The sequence below is a fragment of the Triticum aestivum genome, chromosome 6A, assembly GCF_018294505.1.
Source record: "Triticum aestivum cultivar Chinese Spring chromosome 6A, IWGSC CS RefSeq v2.1, whole genome shotgun sequence".
NCBI lineage: Eukaryota > Viridiplantae > Streptophyta > Magnoliopsida > Poales > Poaceae > Triticum > Triticum aestivum.
Window position 1 is genome coordinate 103,212,471 of NC_057809.1, and position 16,000 is coordinate 103,228,470.

The following is a 16,000-nucleotide window of genomic DNA, read 5'->3' on the forward strand; positions in this document are numbered from 1 at the left end:
ATCTTCATCAATACCCCCATCCTCCTGCAACATTGACCCCAAATACCGAAAGGTGTCCTTCCAAGGTACCACCTGGCCATCAAGGCTAACCTCCTCCTCCTCACAGCTAGTAGTACTGAAACCGCACATCATGTACTCAGTTTTAGTTCTACTAAGCCTAAACCCTTTCGATTCCAAGGTTTGTCTCCATAACTCTAACTTCCTATTTACCCCCGTCCGACTATCGTCAACTAGCACCACATCATCCGCAAAGAGCATACACCATGGGATATCTCCTTGTATACCCCTTGTGACCTCATCCATCACCAATGCAAAAAGATAAGGGCTCAAAGCTGACCCCTGATGCAGTCCTATCTTAATCGGGAAGTCATCGGTGTCGACATCACTTGTTCGAACACTTGTCACAACATTATTGTACATGTCCTTGATGAGGGTAATGTACTTTGTTGGGACTTTGTGTTTCTCCAAGGCCCACCACATGACATTCCGCGGTATCTTATCATAGGCCTTCTTCAAGTCAATGAACACCATATGCAAGTCCTTCTTATGCTCCCTATATCTCTCCATAAGTTGTCGTACCAAGAAAATGGCTTCCATGGTCGACCTCCCAGGCATGAAACCAAACTGATTTTTGGTCACGCTTGTCATTCTTCTTAAGCGGTGCTCAATGACTCTCTCCCATAGCTTCATTGTATGGCTCATCAGCTTAATTCCACGGTAATTAGTACAACTCTGAACATCCCCCTTGTTCTTGAAGATTGGTACTAATATACTCCGTCTCCATTCTTCTGGCATCTTGTTTGCCCGAAAAATGAGGTTGAAAAGCTTGGTTAGCCATACTATCGCTATGTCCCCGAGACCTTTCCACACCTCAATGGGGATACAATCAGGGCCCATCGCCTTGCCTCATTTCATCCTTTTTAAAGCCTCCTTAACCTCAGACTCCTGGATGCGCCGCACAAAACGCATGCTGGTCTCATCAAAGGAGTCATTCAGTTCAATGGTAGAACTCTCATTCTCCCCATTGAACAGCTTGTCGAAGTACTCCCGCCATCTATGCTTAATCTCTTCGTCCTTCACCAAGAGTTGGCCTGCTCCGTCCTTGATGCATTTGACTTGGCCAATATCCCTCGTCTTCCTCTCCCGGATCTTAGCCATCTTATAGATGTCCCTTTCACCTTCCTTCGTGCCTAACCGTTGGTAGAGGTCCTCATATGCCCGACCCCTTGCTTCACCAACAGCTCGCTTTGCGGCCTTCTTCGCCATCTTGTACTTCTCTATGTTGTCTGCACTCCTATCCAGGTATAGGCGTCTGAAGCAATCTTTCTTCTCTTTAAGCGCCTTCTGGACATCATCATTCCACCACCAGGTATCCTTATCTTCGCTTATCCTTCCCCTGGACACTCCAAACTCCTCCGAGGCCACCTTACGAATGCAAGTCGCCATCTTCATCCACACATTGTCCGCATCCCCTCCTTCCTCCCAAGGGCCCTCCTTAAATACCCTCTCCTTGAACACCTGAGCTACCACCCCCTTGAGCTTCCACCACTTCGTTCTAGCGACCTTGGCACGCTTATCCCGCTGGACACGAATTCAAAAGCGGAAGTCAACAACCACCAGCTTATGCTGGGGTACAACACTCTCCCCAGGTATCACCTTACAGTCTAGGCACGCACGCCTATCTTCTCTTCTCGAGAGGATGAAATCAATCTGGCTAGAGTGTTGGCCACTACTAAAAGTCACCAGATGTGATTCTCTCTTTCTAAAGAGGGTGTTAGCTACAATCATGTTGTAGGCTAGAGCAAAGCTTAAGACATCTTCTCCTTCTTGATTCCTGATGCCATAGCCAAAGCCCCCATGCGCCCCTTCAAAACCTGTGTTAGATGTACCCACGTGGCCATTGAGGTCTCCTCCTATGAAGAGCTTCTCACCAATCGGTACACTCCTAACCATGTCTTCCAAGCCTTCCCAGAACTCCCTCTTGGTGTTCTCATTGTGGCCTACTTGCGGGGCATATGCGCTGATAACATTGAGAACCAAGTCCTCAGCTACCAGCTTGACCAGGATAATCCGGTCCCCACGTCTCCTGATGTCTACCACTCCATACTTGAGGCTCTTGTTGATCAAGATGCCTACGCCATTTCTGTTTGCAGCCGTCCCCGTGTACCACAGCTTGAAGCCGGTATCCTCCACCTCCTTAGCCTTCTGTCCTCTCCATTTGGTTTCTTGGATATCAACACCTCTCCTCACTGCTGCATCAACTAGCTCCCGAAGCTTCCCTGTCAGAGACCCTACGTTCCAGCTACCTAAGCGAATCCTCCTAGGCTCGGCTAGCTTCCTTACCCTTCGCACTCGTCGAGTCAAATGCGAAGACCCTTGCTCATTTTCCACTACATCCGGGCGCCGATGTAGCGCGCCACTAAGGATGCGACGACCCGATCCTCGCTCACTTGCCACCGTATCCGGATCAAGATACGGCGCGCCACTTGGGGGGTGACGGCCCGGCCCTTGCCCATTTTCCACCACACCCGGGTTCCGATGTGGCGCGTCGCTGAGAGGGTTACGCCCCAACGAAAATCTTTTGGGTTTCATCTCCATAAGAGTGGCTGAGTTTTTACGTTGGCTCGCCAAGCCTATCACAACCCTCCTCCTTTACCCGGGCTTGGGACCGGCTATGTTGAGACAACATAGGCGGAGTTTGCACAACATAGATATACTGTATATATTTTCTCAAGTATTTGCTATGACCAGATCTTAAGAAATGGTGTGCATATTAAGGCCTAAAACTTTTATTTGCATTTACTTCCTTGGTTACTGCAATAGATCACCTGACCTGACAAAATAGTGGGTTAGCATGCTTTGAAAAGAACAACACTTGAGCATATGTAGCCATGTAGGTCAACGAAGTTGCTTTCTTGATACTTTTAGATACGTGCTACCACATGCATGCTGGATTTGTGCTCTATCCAGATTTCAGTATAAGCATGCGAGAAAATAAGCCATTTTAAATTGAGTGCCTGACATATTTTGTTTTCCACTTTGAGCTTCTGTTACAGCGAGGAACAATGGATATATCGAATAAAAAATGTAACCAGCTTTCCCCGGGTGAAGAATCCTCTACTAATAACGAGCCTCGTGTACATCCTACTCAGGTTAGTTTTGTCGCTAAAAGACCTGGTGCATTCAATAGTTCTCCATTTATCCATGAAGATAGCATAGCATGCATTATTTCGTTTACAAACAAACTGTTGCAGAATCAATTTAATTTTGTTAGTGGGCAATCCCTCTATATTACTGGATACATACATCGTGCCATGCCTTTACCGAAAAAGGGTTCCCCTGCTTTGTATTCCAAAGCAACCACCATTATACACATCGCAATGCTGGGGCGAGCAGCACATCAAGCCCAAAGAAAAAGAAAAGGAAATAAATGCCAACAGCGGTAGCTCGACAAAGCGTGGCAGACCCGCGACCGCTGCGCCCTTCGGATACAAACCACCACAGCCCTAGGCTCCGATCTACCGCGAACTAAGCAGCACCTCCAAGAAGGGATGCGACACCGATGACGCTGCTGCCCGGACAAGACCTAGGGTTTCCCCCAGTACGCGGAGGGAGGTGGGGGATAGCTACTCCCGACACCCTCCAAGAAGGGATAGTGGCACCCGCCGGTGTCACCGGGTCGGAGCCGGACGAACCGGCAAGGATTTCTCCTGCATGCCAAACCCCACCAGCCAACCGGAGCCGACCAGCCAAACCACCGCCAGACCATGCGCCATCACGGTTGCGCCGCCACCAACGCCGTCTCGCTGCGAGCACTGTCGTGGTTCTAAGCCTGACAGTAGAGTGGGGGGTAGGTGTGGAGAGGCAAGGTCCTAGCTATGGAGAGGTTGTAAACACAAGGGATGTACGAGTTCAGGCCCTTCTCGGGAGAAGTAATAGCCCTACGTCTCGGAGCCCGGAGGCGGTCGAGTGGATTATGAGTATATGAGTTACAAGGTGCCGAACCCCTCTACCTGTGGAGGGGGGCGGCTTATATAGAGTGCGCCGGGACCCCAGTCAGCCCACGTAGGAGAGGGTTTAAGGTGAGTTAAGTCCGGGGCGTTACTGATAACGCCCCACATAAAGTGTCTTTACTACCATAAAGTCTACTTAATTACAGGCCGTTGCAGTGCAGAGTGCCTCTTGACCTTCTGGTGGTCGAGTGAGTCTTCATGGTCGAGTCCTTCAAGTCAGTCGAGTGAGTCCCTCGTTGGTCGACTGGAAGGCGACCTCTTCTAAGGGTGTCCTTGGGTAAGGTACTTAGATCAGGTCCATGACCCTACCCTAGGTACATGACCCCATCATTAGCCCCCGAATGGATTGAGGCTTCGAGTGAGGAAGGAGTTGATGTCGTTTCCGATTAACCTTTGCACTCTGGTCGTGCGTTGTTCTGGACCAAAGAATCTCTTCGTCGATGGTGAGCAACTTGTCTTCAGTCGACTCGATCCATTCTCTTCTTTCGTCGAGTGATCTTTCGGGCTTCGACGATCCCCGAGCGACGGATCGCGGGAAACCCCGCGTCTGACAGACTGATCTGCTGTTCGCGGATTCCGCGGGATGCGAAATTTGGGGACGCGCGCGAAGCGGAGCGGACCGCGGCGTTCGGATGGGACGGGACATAGACGCCTCGATCTCCGCGCCGCTTTCTTCGCCACGTATCCCGTCTGCATAACTGTTCCTGGATATGATTAGATCGACCGGGCCCACCTGTCATCCACTCGGAAGGGACCTTATAAATGCGCCCGGCGAGGATTTTTGTACTGTGCCTCAGCATTCTCTCTCTCTCTGCTCCCTTCGTCCCCGTCCAGCGCGCTCGCTCTCGCCCCCGCACAACTTCCCCTCGCGCATCTCGCCGGCAACCATGGCCAAGGAGAAGACGGCGGCGCTGGAACGTGCGAAGAAGGCGTCGGCGTCGGAGAAGGCGAAGGGGAGATCTACCAGCCGCGGCGGGTCTTCGTCCAGATCCCGCCTGCCGAAGGGCTGGGTCCAAGGAGACTGGATCCAGTCGACCATCACAGAAAAAGATCTCCTCGACATGGCCAACGAGGGCTTGATCCCTCATGGAGCTGCGAGGCTTCCGGGGAAGGAGTGGCAGCCCCAGCCAGAAGAGGGTGAGTGCGTGCTCTTGGCCACCCATGTTGATCGTGGATTTTCTTTGCCGCCGAGTATTTTCTTCCGTGGCTTCTTGAACTTCTTTGGAGCGCAGCTCCACCACTTTACCCCAAATTCTATCGCCTATCTTGCCGCGTTCGTGTCCATGTGTGAGGGTTTCCTGGGCTGTCGACCGCACTGGGGTTTGTTCAAGCATATATTCACGTGTCGCTCTCAGACCGTGAAGAAGGCGAGCCCAGGCGATGAAAGAACCCGAGTCGTCCAAATGTGTGGGGGTCTGGGGATCCAGGTGAGGAATAAGAGCACCTTCCCGCCCATGACCTTTCCCGAGTCAGTCAGAGGCTGGCAGTCGACCTGGTTCTACTGCCAGGACCAGTCGACGCCGGGGCAGTCGAGTGGACTCCCTCAGTTTACCATGGACCGAGTGAACAAGCCCTCCTCTCTGAAGTTGATTCCGGAGGAGAAAGCTGACGTGAAGATGTTGATGGAGCGCGTGGTGCAGTTGGTTCGGGAGGGAGTGACGGGCATGGATCTCCTGGAGGTCTTCCTTAGGCGTCGCATCCAGCCCCTTCAGTTCCGGAGCCACTGCATGTGGTTGTACTGTGGGACTGAAGACGAGACTCGAGTCCATCCAGAAGCAGTCGACGATGTCACTCTGGAAAGATGGATGGTAGCCGTTACCGGAAACAAGGATAACCCACGCGGAGCCAGAAGGATTCCTCCACTCGACCACAACAGCGATCCAAACAAGGTACGCTTGCTCTGCTCTCCACTGTGTTCTTGTCACATTCATTTCTGTTTATCCTGCCGACTGGTCGATTGATCCTTGTCTTGATATCTGCTAGGCCCTCACCGAGCTGTACTCGATGCCCAATGGGGCACAAGCTCCGACTGAGGAGGGTGAGGCGAGTGGGGGCGAGAGCCAGGAAGAGGAGGAATGGGACTCGGACGTTGCTGAGGATGATGATGACGATGATGATGATGACGGTGATGAAGATGACGTTGAAGACGAGGAAGAAGAGGAGGAGGAGGTCGTACCACCGCGCTCAGAAAGGCGGTCGAAGCTTGTCCACGACCCTTCGACTGAACGTGGTAAGGGGGTTGCGACCGCTGCTCAGTCGACCAAACGCCCTCGGACCACCTCTCCAGTGCCGACTGAAAAGGCGCCGAAGCAGCCCAGGGCGGCCCCGTCGAAGCCGATCAAGCTCCTGCCGAAGATGAAGGTGTCCATCCCCACCATATCAGGGTAATCGTGCTGCTTAAGTCTTCTTATTTTGTGTGAACTTTGTCTCTGGTTGACGCTGAAGTTAGTCGACTGATTCTTTGGAGTTGCAGTGCTGCTACTTCTGAGACCTCAGCCCGGGCTGATGACCATGAGATGGAGGACGCAGCAACTTCAAAACCAGGTACTATATTCTTAACGCCGTTTTTAGTCGACTGACTCGCGATCTCTGATCCTGATTCTTCTCCGTAGCTCCACCCAATGCTGTTATCAATCTCCCTGATGATGATGAGGATGAGGAACCGCTGAAGCGCAGAAGGAGTAGGAAAGCGTCCGCCAGCAAGGTGCCCCAGGATGTGACGGCGCCTGAGATTCTGATTGCGGAGGAAGAGAACACCACTCGACACACGGTGTCCTTCGCAGATCCATTGACGAGTGCTCAGCAGCCCTCCCTCTTCACGACGCACCACGTCCCAGAGGACCAAGCTGGCGCGGCGAAGGAGGCGATACGCCAGGCGGGAATCATGATGGAGCAGTTGAAGACCATCCGGGATGCGAGCCAGGCAGCTTATGACGCCAGTTCTGCCCTCCAAAGCAATGTTCAGGTCAGTCGACCACCGTTTGTTCTGTTGGATATGCTACCAAAAACTTTTCCTTTCCGGAATTTATAGTAGTCACCCACTGGGTGTGTCGATTAAACTCCGTGTTAGCGGGGGCACGCTGAGTGCACCCGCTGGGTGTAGTCCCCAAGGCTAAGGTCGACTGCTGGCAGTCGGCCTTAGGCTTTATGATGTCAATCTTTCTGTCAGTCGACTATGTCGACTGGATTTCACAAACCGGTGGGGGCACGCTGAGTGCACCCACTGGGTGTAGTCCCCGAGACTGTGGTCGACTGCTTGCAGTTGATTACAGTCTTAAAGAATACATCTCTCTCTTTTTTTTGAGGTCGACTGGTCGACTTTATCTTCAACAGGATTAGTGGGGGCACGCTGAGTGCACCCACTGGGTGTAGTCCCCGAGACTACGGTCGAATGCTTGTATTCGGCTGTAGTCTTAGAAACGTGTGATTTTTCCTTTTTCACTCGGAAGTGAATTATATTTGACATTTAGTCGATTGGTTCTTCGCAGAACTCCTGTGATCTTGTGGCTCGCTACTCTGAGCTGGAAAACAAGCACACTCAACTCGAGCTGAGCTTGAAGCTGGTTCAGGAGAAGCTGACGAAGGCAAAGGAGGAGACCGAAGGTATGTTTGGTGAGACCCTGACGACTGCTTTTCCCCTTGCTTGTTTCAAAATCTGATCTTGCTGTAACTTGCAGGTAAGGTAAGGGAGGCCCAACAGAAGAAAGACCTCGAACTAGCTGAGAAGATCAAGCTTGCTGACGAGAAGTTAGCTTCAGTCACCAAGCTTGAACAAGACAATACCAATCTGAAAGCTGCTCTTGGGATCGCCAACAAGGAGGTCAGTCGACTAAAAACTGATAAAGCTGCCCTGACCGACCAAGTCAGTAAGTTGACTGGGAAGAAAAATGATCTGGAGGCCTTCCTGAGTGGTCTTGCCAAGAAGCTGTTTCTTATGCTTGAAGGTAAACCTCTATGCTCGGCAAACATTTCCAATCGTGGTTTTTCCATTCGACCATCCCCTTGACTCAGTGATCATCCTTGCAGAATTTTGCCAAAACTTTGAAGAAGAAACTAGCCGGCTGGAGCCAAACCTCGACCCCGTCAATTCTCCGGTGAACGACGAAGTTGCCATGGATGTTTTCCGACTGGAGTCTCGTGTTGCAGCTGTCGTGGACTATCTCGCAAGGCTGAAGGCCGCCACATCTCGCATCGACTCGACGCTCTGGCCTGGGGAGACACTTCAGAATGACCTTGAGTCGCTGATGGCCCGCTTGAACACGATCCCTGGTCGAGTGCAGGAATGGAAGAAGTCCTCGGCTCGGTGTGGTGCAGATGTTGCTCTGTGTCTGGCCCGAGTCCACTGTAAAGATGCGCGAGAAGAGAAGCTGGCGGCCCTTCGGGTGGCCAACACCAAGAAACACGACTTCAGGTCCTTTATGGAAACTTTCCTTGCGGCTGCCACTCGGATCGCCGACGGAATTGACCTTGATGAGTTCGTTGCACCTTCCAGCCCTCCACAGGAGGGGTAAAAAACTTCTTCTGGCTCGACGCTTTAAATTTGCCTCGGTATGCCGAGTGGAATTGTAACCGATAAACCTTAACAGGCTTAACGCCTGAGCACTTTCGGTTCCTTTAGATATCGATTCAAACTTGAATTTGGTGCTTGAATACGATTGCTTTTGGCTCGAAATGTCTTTTGCAGGTTCAAAGCAAGGCGCCTTTACTGCAATCGACTTATTCTTTAGTCCACTTAGGCGAGCACTGGGCTGCGGCTAAGCCTCCGAGTGGAAGCCCGGCTTACCACTCGGTAGGATTTCTATAACTTAGGCGAGCACTGGGCTGCAGCTAAGCCCCGAGTGAGGGGTTTACTCTTCACTCGGTAGGATTTTGATAACTTAGGCTAGCACTGGGCTGCAGCTAAGCCTCCGAGTGAGAGGTTTGCTCTTCACTCGGTAGGATTTTTATAACTTAGGCGAGTGCTTGGACTGCAGCTAAGCCTCCGAGTGAGAGGGTTGCTCTTCACTCGGTAGGATTTTTGTAACTTAGGCGAGTGCTTGGACTGCAGCTAAGCCCCCGAGTGAGAGGCTTGCTCTTCACTCGGTAGGATTTTTACAACTTAGGCGAGCACAGGGCTGCAGCTAAGCCCCCGAGTGAAAGTCTGGCTTACCACTCGGTAGGATTTTTTACAACTTAGGCGAGCACAGAGCTGCAGCTAAGCCCCCGAGTGAAGTCTGGCTTACCACTCGGTAGGATTTTGATAACTTAGGCGAAACGGATTCGCAGCTAAGCCTCCGAGTGGGAGTCTGGCTCACCACTCGGTAGGATTTTTGTAACTTAGGCGAGTGCTTGGTCTGCAGCTAAGTCCCCGAGTGAGAGGATTGCTCGCCACTCGGCGTGATTTTTTAAACTTAGGCGAGCACAGGGCTGCAGCTAAGCCCCCGAGTGAAAGGTTTGCTCTTCACTCGGTAGGATTTTTACAAACTTAGGCGAGTGCTTGCACTGCAGCTAAGCCTCCGAGTGAGAGGGTTGCTCTTCACTCGGTAGGTTTTTGTAACTTAGGCGAGTCCTTGGACTGCAGCTAAGCCCCCGAGTGAGAGGTTTGCTCTTCACTCGGTAGGATTTTTATAACTTAGGCGAGTGCTTGGACTGCAGCTAAGCCCCCGAGTGAGAGGTTTGCTCTCCACTCGGTAGGATTTTGACAAACTTAGGCGAGTCCTTGGACTGCAGCTAAGCCTCCGAGTGGAAGTCTGGCTTACCGCTCGGTAGGATTTTGATAACTTAGGCGAAACGGATTCGCAGCTAAGCCTCCGAGTGGGAGTCTGGCTCACCACTCGGTAGGATTTTTACAAACTTAGGCGAAACGGATTCGCGGCTAAGTCACCCACTGAGGGGGAATTTTATTGGACAAAAATAAAAAGTGACAGAAATTATGGAGGAACTATGACACTATTATTTTGAGGTCCATGAACTACAGAAGTACTTTATTGCAACTCATCCGAGTGATAAAACTTAAGTATAAAATGGGCGGAGTAGTTCCGCGTTCCAAGCTCGGGGCTCGTCGATATTATGCTCGACGTTGTAAAGACGGTACGCCCCGTTGTGGAGAACCTTGGTGACGATGAAGGGACCTTCCCAAGAAGGAGCAAGCTTGTGTGGTTTGTGCTGATCCACTCGGAGAACTAAATCTCCTTCCTGGAAGGCTCGACCTCTCACATTTCTGGCGTGGAAACGACGCAAATCTTGTTGGTAGATGGTCGACCGGATCAGAGCCATCTCCCTTTCTTCCTCTAAAAGGTCGACTGCGTCCTGCCGCGCTTGTTCAGCCTCTGCTTCGTTGTAGATTTCAACTCGAGGAGCATTGTGGAGAAGATCACTCGGCAAGACTGCTTCAGCTCCGTAGACCAAGAAGAATGGAGTTCTTCCGGTCGACCGATTAGGTGTGGTCCGCAGCCCCCAAAGCACTGAGGGAAGTTCGTCGACCCAAGCTCCAGCCGCGTGTTTGAGATCACGCATCAGTCGGGGCTTCAATCCCTTAAGAATCAGTCCATTAGCTCGCTCTGCTTGTCCATTCGACTGCGGATGGGCGACTGAAGCGTAGTCGACCCGTGTGCCTTGGGAGTTACAGAAATCTCTGAATTCCTCCGAGTCAAAGTTCGACCCATTATCCGTAATGATGCTGTGCGGGACTCCATATCTGAATATTAGTTCCCTGATGAAGCTAACAGCAGTACCGGTGTCAAGGTTCTTGATTGGTTTAGCCTCGATCCACTTGGTGAACTTGTCGACTGCCACCAGTACATGCGTGAAGCCGCTTCGTCCTGTTCTCAAAGGACCGACCATGTCCAATCCCCATACTGCGAAAGGCCAGACGAGTGGGATGGTCTTCAGAGCCGACGCAGGCTTGTGCGACATATTCGAGTAGAACTGACATCCCTCGCACTTATCCACTATCTCTTTTGCCATCTCATTCGCCTTTGGCCAGTAAAATCCGGCTCGGTATGCTTTGGCCACGATGGTCCGAGAGGACGCATGATGACCACAGGTCCCGAGTGGATATCATTGAGGATGAGTCGACCTTCTTCTGGTGTTATGCACTTCTGACCAACTCCAGTCGCGCTTTCTCTGTATAATTGTCCTTTGATTACGGTAAAGGCCTTAGATCGACGGACGATCTGTCGAGCCTCTTCCTCATCCTCCGGAAGCTCTTTTCTCAGGATATACGCGACATATGGAACTGTCCAGTCGGGAATGACCACCAAGACCTCCATGATCAAGTCGACCACCGCTGGGACTTCAATCTCAGTCAGATCTGTGGCACTCTTGGGCTGTGGAGTTTCTTCGGTGAAAGGATCTTCTTTGACTGATGGAGTGTGTATATGCTCCAAGAACACACCACTCGGAATGGCTTCTCTCTTGGAACCTATCTTTGCTAGATCATCAGCTGCTTGATTTTTCAGTCGGGGTATATGATGGAGCTCCAACCCCTCGAACTTCTTTTCCAGCTTCCTCACTGCACTGCAGTATCCAGTCATGGCTGGGCTTCTCACGTCCCACTCCTTCATCACCTGGTTGACCACTAAATCCGAGTCGCCATAGACCATCAGGCGACGGACGCCGAGTGAAATGGCCATGCGCAACCCATATAAGAGGGCCTCATATTCTGCCTCATTGTTGGAGGAATCAAAGTGAATCTGGAGCACATATCTGAGCTTATCTCCTCTGGGGGAAACCAGGACAACCCCAGCACCGGAACCATTCAACATCTTAGAGCCATCAAAGAACATGGTCCAATGCTCCGAGTGAACTTCAGTCGGCTGCTGCTGTTCAATCCACTCGGCGAGGAAATCTGCTATTGCCTGGGACTTAATGGCTTTCTTTGCCTCAAACTTGATATCAAGGGGAAGAAGTTCAATCGCCCATTTGGCCACTCGACCAGTTGCATCTCTGTTGTGCAAAATCTCTGATAGTGGAGCGTCGCTGACGACTGTGATGGAATGATCAGAAAAATAATGAGCAACCTTCTTTGTGGTCATGTATATTCCATACACAAGCTTCTGATAATGAGGATATCTCTGCTTGGATGGAGTCAAGACTTCAGACAAATAATACACTGGGCGCTGAACTTTGAGAGCTTTTCCTTCTTCTTCCCGCTCGACCGTAAGCACAGTACTGACGACTTGTCCTGTGGCTGCGATATAGAGCAACAGAGGCTCTTTGCTGATTGGAGCAGCAAGCACCGGCTGGGTGGAGAGCAGAGCTTTTAGCTCGGCAAACGCTGCATCAGCTTCTGGAGTCCACTCGAACTTGTCTGTCTTCTTCATCAGTCGGTAAAGAGGCAATGCCTTTTCACCGAGTCGTGAGATGAATCGACTTAATGCGGCCAAGCATCCAGTAAGCTTCTGGACATCGTGCACTCGCACAGGGCGTTTCATTCGGAGAATTGTGCCAATCTTCTCTGGATTAGCGTCGATTCCCCGTTCGGAAACGAGAAAACCGAGTAACTTGCCACCAGGAACTCCAAATGTGCACTTTGATGGATTGAGCTTGATATCATACCTTCTGAGGTTGGCAAATGTTTCGGCGAGATCAGCGAGCAGGTCGGAACCTTTTCGTGACTTGACAACGATATCATCCATATATGCTTCCACATTCCGACTGATTTGAGTGAGTAGACACTTCTGAATCATTCGCATAAATGTGGCTCCGGCATTCTTGAGGCCGAATGGCATGGTGATATAGCAGAAGCACCCGAATGGAGTGATGAAAGCTGTTTTTACCTCGTCGGGTCCGTACAGACGGATCTGGTGGTACCCGGAGTAGGCATCTAGAAAAGACAGTCTCTCGCATCCCGCGGTCGAGTCAACAATTTGATCTATGCGAGGGAGAGGAAAATGATCTTTCGGGCAGGCCCGGTTGATGTGCTTGAAATCAATGCACATTCGGAGCGACTTGTCCTTCTTAGGAACCATGACGACATTAGCGAGCCACTCGGAGTGGTATATCTCTCGGATAAATCCTGCCGCCAACAGTCGAGCCACTTCCTCACCAATGGCTTTTCTCTTCTGGACGGCGGACCGCCGAAGATGCTCTTTGACTGGTTTTGCAGATGAGTCGACTCTTAGGCGATGCTCAGCCAGTCCCCTGGGAACACCTGGCATGTCAGCGGGCTTCCATGCAAAAATGTCCCAGTTCTCACGGAGGAACTGGATGAGCGCTTCTTCCTATTTTGGGTCGAGTGTTGTGGAGATGCGGGTCGGAGCTGCATCGGGGTCGGTCGGGTGAATGTGAACAGGCTTCGTCTCACCGGACGACTGAAATGCAGACTCTGTGGCGGGTTTCTTGGATCGCAGCAAGTCACTCGGATCTGCATTTTGCTTGTATTCTTCGAACTCGACCGCTGTCACCTGGGAATCGGCAATCTTTGAGCCCTTCTGAAAGCACTCTTCTGCCTTTTTCCGATCACCGGTGACAGTGATCACTCCTTTGGGGCCGGGCATCTTCAATTTGAGGTACACGTAACATGGTCGAGCCATGAACCGTGCGTAAGCTGGTCTCCCCAAAATGGCATGATATGCACTCTGAAAATCCACGACCTCAAACGTCAACTTTTCTTTGCGAAAATGTTTCGAATCACCAAACACCACGTCCAAAGCTATTTGGCCGAGTGACTCGGCTTTCTTCCCTGCTATAACTCCATGAAAGCTCATGTTACTAGTGCTCAGTCGGGACATCGGAATGCCCATTCCTTTCAGTGTGTCTGCATACAACAAATTCAGCCCGCTTCCACCATCCATCAGCACTTTTGTCAGTCGAGTGCCTTCGACAACTGGATCGACCACCAAAGCTTGCCTCCCAGGGGTGGCAATATGAGTCGGGTGATCAGATTGGTCGAATGTGATGGGTATTTGAGACCATTTCAGATAATTTGCTTTTGCTGGGGCAACCATGTTCACCTCTCGGTTAATGACTTTCAGTCGACTCCTGCTTTCCACATCTGCAAAGATCATCAGAGTGGAGTTGATATCCGGATATCCTTCCTCACTGTCCTCCTTGTCTTCGGCCTTGTCCGACTCCTTCTCCTTGTCCTTAGACTGTTTTCCCTGAAACTGCTGGATCAGGAGTCGACATTGGCGAGTGGTGTGCTTCGGGTAGATGATATTCCCCTCTTCGTCTTTCTTCGTGTGGATGTGACATGGTCGCTTGCAAGTCCCTTCAAACGTTCTGACGAACACTCGGGACAGATCTTCCCAAGTGTAAATGCTGCTAGGAGGTAATTGAGTCAACCATGCCCTGGCAGAACCTTCCAACATGAGGGGCAAATGCTTCATGGCCACCTCGTCGTTCCCACCACCAATCTGAACTGCCACTCGGTAGTCTTCAAGCCAAGTTTCAGGCTTAGACTCACCAGTGAACTTGCTGACTCCTGTTGCCAACCTGAAATTGGGGGGGATAATTGCGGCTCTGATAGCTCTGCTGAAACATTCAGGACCAGAAACATGTACTCGACTGCTCGTGGGTACATCTCTGTCGAGTGCGCCTCGATGGGCTCTGTTCCGGTCGACCAACCCTTGCACGATAATGGATCGCGCGTCGAAGCCTGGCTCTCTGGGGTCAGCTGGAACCCTACGCCCTGTACTGTACTGACGCCTATCATCTGGCTGCCGAGGAGCGTAAGACCCATCCCTCGGAGGGGAATAGGGCACTCGACGCCTATCATCTCGGTCGAGTCTGTCGCCATATTGATCTCGCCGATTCTCACGCCCTTCGCGCCGCGGAGGCGATCTGGGGCTGTGAGCCGACTGAATCGTATTCACAGTGACAGATCGACTGTGAATTCTGTTGCGCGACTGAGACACGGCTGAATTCTGATCTCCTGCTGCCCGGAGCAGATCCCTGATCTGCAGCAAACCTCTGCCAGCTTCCGACTGCGAAGGCTGAATGGACTCTGCTATACGGGTCGCAGCTGCTAAATTCTGAATTGGGGTTCGATATACCTGAGTCGGCGGGAAGAGTTGACGTCGACTGGTGTCGGGAACTCGTTGCCGCGCGCGCTCGTTGAGTGCTCGCTGAAGGTTCTCCAGTCGAGTGCGCTCGGCCAGATTGGACAGACGCGCCTCCTCCAAGGCGCGAGCCTCGGGGGTTTCTCCTGCGATGGGAATACGCAGGGGATCCTCGTTCCTGCGGCGAAGCTCTTCTCTTTGCAGAGAGTCGAGTGGCTCGGGCTGGTACTCTTCGTGGCCTCGTGCGGGTTCGCCTCCGTCACCTGCTCCATCATCACGGGCGAAGCTAGGGGGACTGCGGGGCCCGTCGACCATCAAGATTTCCGCCGCTGGATCACTGCTATCGCACTCGGATGCAGTCTCTACGGAGCCAATCGACAGATCGAACAAGCCGTAGAGAGATTCGCCGGGCTCGATTGCCGCAACTTGGATGGTGGCCGACTGGCGAGCCACCGCGTGCCTCACCCATCGCTGAAGCCTCGACCGGCCCGAGCGCTTGCGCTGGCGGGAGACCGGGAGGGTGGACGATGGAGGAGTCGTCCAATACGGGGTCGACGGTTGCCGCAGCAGAACGCCGCGGACACATGCGCGAAAATGCGTCGCACCGCGGACGGGGAGCGCATCAACGTCGAGTGGAGCCTCCTGGAGCCAGGTGGAGTCGTCGGCGATGAAGGTGAGAGTGCCGAGACAGATCTCTCGACCCTCGACCAAAACTCCAGCAGCCACCATGATGAAAGTACTCGGAAGAATCGCAACTTCTCCACAAAATCGCTAAAACACCTGCCCCACGGTGGGCGCCAACTGTCGTGGTTCTAAGCCTGACAGTAGAGTGGGGGGTAGGTGTGGAGAGGCAAGGTCCTAGCTATGGAGAGGTTGTAAACACAAGGGATGTACGAGTTCAGGCCCTTCTCGGGAGAAGTAATAGCCCTACGTCTCGGAGCCCGGAGGCGGTCGAGTGGATTATTAGTATATGAGTTACAAGGTGCCGAACCCCTCTACCTGTGG